The 11,097-nt window shown below is 42.3% G+C and overlaps 1 long non-coding RNA gene across 1 annotated transcript; it reads left to right on the plus strand.

Moving 5' to 3' along the window:
* Positions 1–3,108: 3,108 nt before the first annotated feature.
* Positions 3,109–7,664, plus strand: LOC102967710. Its single transcript, XR_445881.2, has 3 exons — positions 3,109–3,323; positions 4,335–4,491; positions 7,376–7,664. It is a non-coding gene; the product is annotated as an uncharacterized LOC102967710 (long non-coding RNA).
* The last annotated feature ends 3,433 nt before the right edge of the window (positions 7,665–11,097 follow it).

Genomic DNA, 11,097 nt, shown 5'->3' on the forward strand with positions numbered 1-11,097 from the left:
CTGTGTCTTTGTTAGTAATCTGGTTCCCTAATGGAAAAGAATAAGTTCCATGAAGGCAGCTCCTGTGTTTATTTTGTTCTCCGTGGAATTTCGTCACCCACATGTGTACCTGGCGTGTGGCCATTATTCAATAATGATTATTTTCTCAGTGCTGAACTTCGTCACCCACATGTGTACCTGGCGTGTGGCCATTATTCAATAATGATTATTTTCTTAGTGCCCCGCGGTGTGGCTTCTACTCCACTTTTGCAGTCTCTGAATTTGCCATTCGGTGAGCTGTCTGGGGTCAGGCACAGGATCAGAGCCAGAAGGCACTGTAGCCCCAGGAAGAAATTCACAGGGCTTAGCGCTGAGATTCCCAAGTGCAGTCCATGACAAAGTTTGCAGTTGCCGATGAAGCAAAGAGACAAATAAGGGCAGATTTTGAGAGTTTTTACACAAGGCTGATTTTTTTAAAGTTTTTTTTAATGTGTATTTATTTTAATGTTTTGTTTATTTTTGAGACAGAGAGAGACAGAGCATGAACGGGGGAGGGTCAGAGAGAGAGGGAGACACAGAATCTGAAGCAGGCTCCAGGCTCCGAGCTGTCAGCACAGAGCCCAACGCGGGGCTTGAACCCACTGACCGTGAGATCATGACCTGAGCCGAAGTCGGACGCCCAACCGACTGAGCCACCCGGGCGCCCCAATGTGTATTTATTTTAAGAGAGAGAGGGAGAGCATGCAAGCAGAGGAGGGGCAGAGAGAAGCAGAAAGAGAGTGCAAGTGGGGAAGGGACAAGGAGAGACAGAATCCCAAGCAGGCTCCGCACTGTCAGCACAGAGTCCGATTTGGGACTCGATATCACAAACCATGAGTTCATGACCTGAACCAAAATCAAGAGTCAGACGCTTAACTGACCAAGGCACGCAGGCGCCCCTAATTTTTTAAACGTAAGGTTGTGTCCCTACACTTTGGCACTAATGTGTCCTTTCGTGTATGACATGATGATGGAACGCCATGACGGATTCTTGTTTTGCAGTTTGTTTGCGTTTTCCTTTTCATTGCCTTTACTTGGCAAGGTTGAAGAGTTTAGGGTCCCCGGTAATTTTCAGTTTTCAAATATTCCAGAATTATCTATCCTAAAAGATGAGAAACTGAAGCCAACAGAGATGCCATGACTCCTCCAGGTTCAAAGATCTGGGTTTAGCAGAACCAGCTCTAAGACTCATGCTCCCTCATTTCCAGGTGGTTCAGCTTTCTCTACACAAGACTCCTGCCCCCTCTGAGAATGAGTACTTCTCCAACGTAGAGTGCCCTTTATCCCCTGACACTTGCTTGTCGTTGTTGTTTTATTTATTTTTTAAATGTTTATTTGAGAGAGAGAGAGAGAGAGAGAGCGTGCGCGTGTGCATGAGTGGGGGAAGGGCAGAGAGAGGGAGACACAGAATCCAAAGCAGGCTCCAGGCTCTGAGCTGTCAGCACAGAGCCAGATTCAGGGCTCGAACTCACAAACTATGAGATCATGACCTGAGCCGAAGCTGGACCCTTAACTGACTGAGCCACCGAGGCAACTTGCTCTTTTAATCATTAAGTACTTTGGGGCTCTAGTAAAAACTCAAGACTCTTCTTTCTCATTTTTCTGTCTTTATTCCCCTCTAGGGAAAAAAAAAAGTACCTTTTTTTTTTTCATTTCTTGCCCTGCCCCCAAAGATGAAGACCACTGTCATGAGTCAGATTAAGAGAATAGGTACTTTTCATTGGCAAATGGACAACTGGCAACTAGAGATTGTATTTTCTCCCCTAGAAATTTGAGTAATTTATTCAAATACTTCTTTGTTCCTTAAAAGAACAATGTAGAAGAGTGTAGAATAAAAGTCCCAACACTATTCTTCCCCCAGAGAAAACCACAGTTAACAATTTTGCATATATATATATATATATATATGTGTGTGTATATATATATATGTATACATATATATATATGTGTATACGTATAAAAAGATCTAGAATATGTCTAGGTATATATTACGCTCTTCCTTAAAGACTGTTTGAGCTATATATATATATATATACATATATGTATATATATGTATATATATGTATATATGTAGTGTTCTAGCATGTGAAAACCTCATAAATTTGTGAAAGAATACACACACACACACACACACACACACACACACACAATGAGAGAATATATACCACTATGCTAACTGGTTCTGAGGGGCAGAAGAATGATGTGTCACTTTTGTACTAATAAAAATGGTGCTAAAAATATGACTTCAACAGAGAGCAAGCTAAGGTTGCATGAAATAGTTAGTGAACTCAAAGAGTTTAAGAAAGTCAGTTCTAGGGGTGCCTGGGTGGCTCAGTTGGTTAAGAGTCTGACTTGATTTTGGCTTAGGTCATGATCTCACAGTTCGTATGATCGAGCTCCCCATTGGGTTCTATGCTCACAGCAAGGAGCCTGCTTGGGATTCTCTCTCTCCCTCTCCCTCTTTCTCTGCCCCTCCGCTGCTTGTGTGCATGCTCTCTCTCTCTCCTTCAAAATAAATATTTTTTTAAAAAGTAGTCCTAATAAGATAAAGTGTCTGTGTTAGAAGCAAACTGAATGGTTAGCACAGGATAGGAGGTGAGTAGAAGGTTGTTCTGTGTGTAGAACATTCCTGGGTGTTATATTGTCTGATCACCCCTTTGCTGCCCTGGATGTTGTTTTGTACATTTCTCAAGTATTGCGTGTGTGTGTGTGTGTGTGTGTGCGTGCGCACAATGTGTGCATCTTGCAAATATCCAACTAAACTCTAAACTTCATTGTAGGCCAGAACCTTGTCTCCGTGTGCTCATTATTGCCCTAAACAGAGGGCCTGCGCAATACCCAGCACCAGGTAAACACTGAACGTCTGCCACGTGGACTTCTGCGTTTGTTTATGCTCTTCCTTAAAGACTGTTAGAGCTAAAGATGGCTCGAACTGTTAAGAAATTCCTTCCCCGTCTCTGGTACTATAGTGGCTCACGAGCTTTTTTCGATTATGTTTCTTGTTGTCTTGGAATCTGGCCAATAAACAGAGAATGCTAAGTGCACACCACATCACAATCAGCAAGGACTGGTCATCACGGCTGACACGGAGAATGGAATGTGCTCCCTTTGTAGAGATCGTGGCCCTGGAGAGAAGGTTCAAATTTTCATGAGCCAAACAACCGATCATAGCACCTTCCTGCCACCCAGGATGTCCTGACTTCTATATGGGAACCATCTGGGCCACCATCATGTGGTGTACATCATGATCACCATCAGTAAACTCGGAACATCATTGAATTCCAAGATCAAAAGAAACCTTAAAGGTATCCTCATCCAACATCCATCTTCTTTATGGTTAAGTGATTGATGATTGTCAGTAATTTACATAATACATTTACTATTGGGAAGTTTTCTTTTCGCCCATATGAGGATTTGAAATCTCCCTTCCTAAAACTTCTACCCATTGTTCTGCTCACTCAGTCATATTTAAAAATTGACCTCTTTGTATGTCAGATTCTGTGTCACGTGGTGAGGCTACTAAGACGGTAAGGCCACATGTGCTTTCAACAGCCTCGTGGTTGGGTTGGAAGCTAATTACATAAGTATATAATAAACAGGCTGTATTTGTGTGAAATAATTCCTAGTTTTGTTTAAAAGCAGGGTGGAGGAGCACTTAACCCGATCTGGCTGGCAGGGTAAAGGAATGGAAGCTTCCCGATGTATGTGATATGTCACTTCTCTCTCTAGCTTGTTAGCCAGGGAACTATTTAACCAGCTATGGGTCAGCCCAATTATATCATCTAGACAAAACTTCCACATCTTTTCTGCAAACATAATACTCTTTGCTGGGGCACAGTGACTGAATCCCCTTTGTTCTTTTCCCCACTCCACTCCCACCCCTATGTAGAAACAATGGCATTTGAGAAAGTGACCCCAACTCCAACCATCATGTCATATCCCTTGCCAGGATCCCTAATCTAAGCCTATCAGTGCATGGCATTCCACTGATGACAAGTACTCGTTTTTTGGTTTTTTTTTTAATTTTATTTTTTTATTTTTTAGAGAAAGGGAGTGTGTAAGCAGGGGAGAGGGACAAAGAGAGAAAGAGGATCCCAGCAGGATCCACCCACACTCAGCACGGAGTCCCATGTGTGGCTCGATCCCACAACCCTGGGATCATGACCTAAGCTGAAATCAAGAGTTGGCCGCTCAACCGTCTGAGCCACCCAGGCGCCCCAAGGACAATTACTGTTTAAGGAGTGGGAACATTATGAAGGGAAAAAATATGTTCTGGGCTTGGGAGTGGCATACTTTCTCTCATGTTTTCTTTCCAGAAATGAATGAGGCCACATGTAGCCTATTTTCTACCAGTGAGCAACTTACATCCATGATGAAGCCAACACTGTTATCAGAAGAGAGACAAAAGGAACTTGGATCCTTGATCACATCGCTGAACTGGATGAACCAGTCCTGACACACACTTCCAAGCACGTAAGCCAATAAACGTACTTACTCGTGAAGCTAGTTTCATCTAGGTTTTCTGTTACTCACTTCTAGAGGCATCTTAAGTGTTTAACTCGCCTAAAGCTTTATTAAAGCAAAACGATAGAATGTCTGTTTTTCCCCCCAAACAACCAGTCTCATAATATTAAGAAGGGAAAGAAAGTTTCTTCGGTATTCTTGTTTTTGTGAATCAATTATGGTTCCTTGGGCCCAAAGGCATATTTTCCAGCAGAAATGTTCTTGATTCACTTACAGAATGGATAACAGTTGGAAGCAATTCAGCTCCACAAGTATTGATTACATGTCTACTCTTTGCCCTGCATTATGCTGGGCACTAAGGTATATGCAAAGTGCTTCTGAATAAGATATGGCTCCTTTCTTCAAGGAGTTTAAAACCCTTTGGAAATCAAATGTAATATAAAGAGCTTGAGCTTTGGTGTCACATACCGAGTTTCAAATCTTGCCCTGCCTATTATATGTCTGGCACTCTACGTAGGCTGTCTCCTTCAATCTTCACATCAACTGTTAAGGTCATTATTTATGAATGAGGAAATTAAGTTCAAAGAGGTAACTAACTTTCCCGAAGTGACTTGTCAGACATGATGGCGCTGGGAAATGAATATAGGACTGAGTCCAAAACCAAAGGTATGACCAATGTTTAGGTGGGAGTTGAATGTGCCATTAATGGGCAAACACCCCCAGCCAGCCAATTTATGTCTATTGTAGTTCTTCTGTCTTAAAGATATGCTACACTCCCAAGTAGTTCTTCTGTCTTGAAGTCAAAGGTGGTGCTCGGTTGGTCTTTTAGGGGAAAAAACTCTCAAGTGAGACAAAAGCTCCATCTGATGGCAATTAGTGCAAGAGCATTGAACGTTTTTTTTTTTTTAAATATATTTGTCCATTTAATGAAGATTTATTATACCTAATATATGACAGGCATTGTGCTAAACACAATGAAGAATACAAAGATTCATGAGGTTCAGTAAGTAACAATAACTGCCATGCATCAAACGTCTACTAACTGCTGGGCATTTTTTCATAATCATCTGTAATCTTTAAATGGCAGGGCAGTATTTTTGTGCCCATTTTATGGATGCAGGAACCGAGGCTTGGAAAAGGCTATACCCAAGTCACACAAGCAAAGTCAAGACTTGAAAGCAAGTCTGACCCCAATGCTTGTGTTCTTTTTGTGGCGAGCCACCTAAACTTGATTGACAGAAGCAGTGCCCAATAGGTGCTCCTTTTTTATTCTCTGCTCCTACCACAGTGCTGTCCGCTTAGGCACTCAGTGACTCCACCCTGTTCGTTTTTGGTTCTGTAGCCGAACTCTATCCTCTTGTCCTGATGGTTACCAAGTGATTGGTTTTGAGAAATCTGAGATCCGTTCCCAGTTCTGTTGCCCACAATAGGCCTTCTTGTCCCTCGTGTAAACTGGCTATACGATTTAGATGCAACAAATACATTTCGAACACCTACTAGGTATGCCGGTCCTTCCACATATGTTATTTCATGACTCCCGTTTTTGCAAATAATGAATTTGGGGCTGTCATAAATTGCTCAAGGTCACTCACATTGTTAAACGTAGGTCTAAGATTCAAATGCCAGGTCTCTCGACGATCCAGCATAGCTTGAAATATATATCCAAGTTTTCAATGTACTTTCCAGGATATGTCCAAGTCTAATACAATCTCTGCTACACCAGATGTGAACGCTGTTGGGTTTTGTATGGTGAGAACTACTTTCATTTAAAGCATTTACTCTCTTTCTTCCTCTCGGAATATTTTACGTCTATGCAACCTCTGCTTTTTTCCTTGGTGTCTCATAATTACTGGTCCTGGCTCCACGCTCTCTCCCATAACTATTCCCAGAGGCCAGCTCTCACCATGTTACAGCCTGTCTCCTACTTAAGTTTTCATGAGAAATGCCTCCTTTGTGGCATTTACCAAAGAGGGGGAAAGTCTCCCAAGCTCCTCTAAATAGCATAAAGTACTGCTTTTCTCATAGTCTTGAAAAAGTTTCTTTTTCTTTTCTTTTTTTAACTCTATGGCTTGTCCCACGAGTAGGACCTAGACAGCTTGCCACATGAAATCTCTTTGAGTAGACTTTCTTCAAAACTTTGGTCTGCCTAAAACAGTGATTTACTCTCCTTAGCCCCAGGTAATCTCTTGGGAATGCTTTGTTATTTTCAGAAAGAAGAAAATAGCAAATTAAACATGTGAGATTTATTTTTAAAATTAATGTTTATGGTGAAACTCAGCAGAGGTTAAGGACCTCATTGGGGTAAGGCCACAGTAGTTCTTGTGTCTCTTACCTTGTGAAATTCTCAGTAACACATTAGATTTTTCTGTATTTCCTTCATAAACCCATCTTGTTTGACACTTCAGTGTGGTGACCCTTGGACTGAATGGAAAGAGTCTAAATGAGAAAAGAGCTAGGGTCATTCACCGCTACATTCAGAAGCTGTTAAGTGTTTTTGGAGTTCTCTCAAGAGAAAGTTGGCATGAAGTGAGATTCAGAGTACCCTTTACTTGTAAAAAGGGCAAGTGGGAAAAAATGTCCTTGTCTTTTGAGAAAATAAGCAAAATCATGCTTTCAGCAAAATCGTGAAAGCAGACGCAGCATCAGCAAAGTAGTGAAAAGCAATAACTGAGAAGTCTGATAGACCAGAGTGCAAATCCCATCCCAACTACTTATTAACTGCAAGTGGTTTAACGTCCCTGGGGTTGACAATAGTTACGACTTCATGGGATCGTTGTGAGGTTTCAATGAGATAATGAAAGTAAAGCACTTAGTAAAGCATAACTTCCCTGATGATCCTACATCTGGTAAATATCCCAGCTGTTATGATAATGAGTATGATTATTTTTTCTAGACGTATCTCTTCAGTGAAGTCCAAGGGCTGTGCAACAGGATGCTTCCACTTGGGCATCTGGTCATCACCTCAAGCGTATAATCCTGTACAGCAGAGATGGATTTTTCTGAGATCAAGGAGAGCGGACAGATGGGACCAATGACATTGACCTTGGAGATAGTTTTAAATTGCTCATTGACATTCTCAATGCGTGCTTGTTGAGGCAATTAGCCTTCAGTCTGTATAAGTATAGGTGATTAGATTTCCTAATAAGGACTGGTTAAGAAAGATTAAATCACTCAAAGTCTCAGCCTATGTCTTCCGAAATCACGGAATATAAATCCAATGATTTGAGGGGGAGAAAGTTGGGCAAGAAGGAATCTGAAAGCTATTAGGTGGCATTGAGAATGGCTTGGAGAAGAAAGGGACAAATTGAACATTCAGCTGATTATCCAGATTGTGCAACATAGGCCTGACAACCCAGGAACCTTTAACATTTAGTTCTTTAGCAGAATTTAAATTCCTGTCTCACTCTCCTTAAGGGACATCCTAACTCTGGAGCTGCTCCTGAAATTGCCAGTGACCTCTGTTGCAAAAAGACTGTTTCATTGAGAAACTTACCTTAGGCAATCTTTACCAGAAATGATACCAAAAGCACATGCTAAAACGGGATTTTGGATTGTATGACCTCCTGCCTGGCTGACAATAAGGACCACATCACTAGAGAACTGCCCTTATAGCAAAAGAGTTTATATATTAATTAATTAATTAATTAATTCTTGTATTTACTGGCACTAAACCAGGACAAAAAAAAAAAAATTGGGATTATCCTTTATAATCCAGGAGCTTACATAGTATTTTAGAATATAAGAAGCATAGACAATCCTAAATTAATCTGTTGGCCCCAGACTGCATTTAGCTTGGTTATTATCAGATTTTGAAGATTTATGAACCACAAATAATACCCTCCCACCCCTCAAACTGTGTGATCTTGCTCTAAATTTTGAAAGGCAGAGTTTCTGGTCAAATAAGCAGGAAATGAATTTCACCAAGTCAAGGAATTCAGCTGACCACCAGGCAAGCCGGCCATTTTCCCAGATAGCTGCCTCTCCAGAGATTATGGAGGCCCAGGGGAAGAGCCAGAAGGAAGCCTGTGTCTAGCTCCACGTGCTTCCTCTCTCCAGGCACCAACATTTCTTCCGCAGTATATGAATTAGTTTTGACACAATATTTCTGAATAACAAATGACCCCCAAATTCACGGGTTTAATGAAACAATCAGTTATTTTTAAAATCCGTGGGTTGGCTGAGCTGAGGTGAGGCAGGGCTCAGCTGGGTAGATCCCTGGGTGACTGTGTTTCTCTGGGCCAGTTGGGGTGGCTCAGCTCCACATGTCTCTCATTGTCCTGGGATTGAAAGTTGGCCAAGGCATGTTTCTCTCATAGAAGGAGCAGAGGCAACAGGGAGTGAAAGGAAGCATGTGAGGCTTCTTAAGACCTGGGCATGGAACTGGCCTGGTCAATCCCACCTACATTGTCAAGGCAAGTCACACGGCTGAGCCCAAAGTCTGAGACGCATGGAAATGCACCCCCACAATGAGACTGTGGTAAGGGTATGGATGCCACCAATCTGGGTCATCCCCAACCCTTAAAAAAAGGGCTTTCCCCTGAAGAATTTGAAGTTTCCTTATTAAAAGGATTTTTCTTCCTTCACTTTTCATCATCATTTAGGGTATTAAATCTCCTTCATCCCTCCCTTAGCCAGAGTGCAGAATTCTTGTTTTCTTGAACAAATGGAATTAACATTCATGATACTGCCTTTCACTCCCTATAAATAAAAGTAAAGGATATAAGATACACAATCTCACCCTCTCTTCCTCCTGCCCCTCCCTGCTCACACATACACACACACACACACACACACACACACACACACACAAACTATAGAGAGTATCCAAAATAAGGAAAAGCTAATTATTGGGTAGGGTTAATCTGAATGTCTTCATGGAGAAGTTGAATATTGAGTACAACCTTGAAGGAAATTACTAAGCTCCTTAAAGCTTTAATTACTCCAAAAAATTTTTTAAAAGTCTAAAAATCCAATCGCAACATTCTATCTATTATCCATATGGTGAAAAGAGAGCTGCATGGACTGGTTAGTTTTTTGCTCTTTTACTTGTTATTCACCACAACCCTTCCTTCAGCCATGTCAAGAATGCACCCCATTTGGGCCGCCTGGGTGGCTCAGTGGGTTGGGCGTCCGACCTCGGCTCAGGTCATGAACTCGCAGTTCGTGAGTTCGAGCCCGGTGTCAGGCTCTGTGCTGACAGCTCAGAGCCTGGAGCTTGCTTCAGATTCTGTGTCTCGCTCTCTCTCTGCCCTCCCCTGCTCATGCTCTGTCTCTCTCTGTCTCAAAAATAAATAAAACATTAAAAAAAAATTTAAGAATGCACACCATTAGTGAAAGTTGGGTGAGTGACAGCAGGGATAGCTGAGACCTAACCCATCCCCACAGGTAGACAGAGCTTAACACCCATCTTTGGTGGATAAGGAGTAGTATGGCGCGTGCATGTGCTCTCTGTCTCTGTCTCTCCCCGCGTGTGTACCCAAGAACGTGTACATATAATCAAAAGTAAATGTATGCTGTGTTTATTGATTCATTAATGCCCATCAGTGATCGGTAAATTGCACGATATCTGCCCAATTGCTGCTATCGTCATTAGGAGCCATTGGTCCATTAAAGAGTATATGTGGGGGTGTCTGGGTGGCTCAGTTGGTTGAGCATGTGACTTCAGCTCAGGTCATGATCTCACAGTTTGTGGGTTCAAGCCCCACGTCGGGCTCTGGTGCTGACAGCTCAGGGCCTGGAGCCTGCTTCAGATTCTGTGTCTCTTTCTCTCTCTCTGCCCCTCCCCTGCTCATGCCCTGTCTCTCAAAAATAAATAAACGTTAAAAAAAATTTTTTTAAGTATATGTGCTTGAGCCGCTAAGGTGATATATAGATTCCCCCCCGCCACCCCGCTGTCTGAAAGTGGAGTGTTCCTATGAAATCTTTTATAAGCCAAAATGGAGTAAAATGAAGAAACCATTACCATTAATTTACATGGAAAACCTTTTGGGCATGCCCAGACCCCAAAAATAACCTCTCTTAGGCTTTTCTGATACCTTAGGGCACATCTTGCTAATGGATACAAAAATAAACTCGATAAAGCACACATGCTCACAAGACACAGTTCAAAGCTGGATGCTGAGATGCCCAGGGAAGTTCCAGGGAAGGAACCTGGCGGCCTCACCGTGGCTCTCAGGGTGTGCGCTGCCCTTCCTAACAGTTCTGCAAAACAAACCCAAAACGCTATTTTCACTTTTCACCTTTTGTGTGTGTGTGTGTGTGTGTGTGTGTGTGTGTGTGTGTGTGAAAGCAAACATCTTCCGATTTCTTTTGGTTCATGAAAACAGGCACAAGTGTAAGGCCTTCTGTCAAAGCAAAGTGGCACACTGCCATCTTTTGCAAAGGGGGAGGGGATACCTGTATTGGACAGTTGCATTAACCTTCTGTTTCGAAAACCAAATTTAAGGTAAAAGAGGAGAAGCCACTTTTGGGGTGAGGTACCCTATTCAGAGTTTCTGTGCCACCCTGACTACCCTCCACCGTAGCCTTTTTTCCATCCTGCTTTCTGGTCTTTCACTTGTCTATACCCACCATCTGACCATAAGCTCCAGGAGGGCAAGGAAGGAGCTTCATTGT

Source organism: Panthera tigris, chromosome F3 (genome assembly GCF_018350195.1).
Source record: "Panthera tigris isolate Pti1 chromosome F3, P.tigris_Pti1_mat1.1, whole genome shotgun sequence".
In the NCBI taxonomy this organism is placed as follows: domain Eukaryota; kingdom Metazoa; phylum Chordata; class Mammalia; order Carnivora; family Felidae; genus Panthera; species Panthera tigris.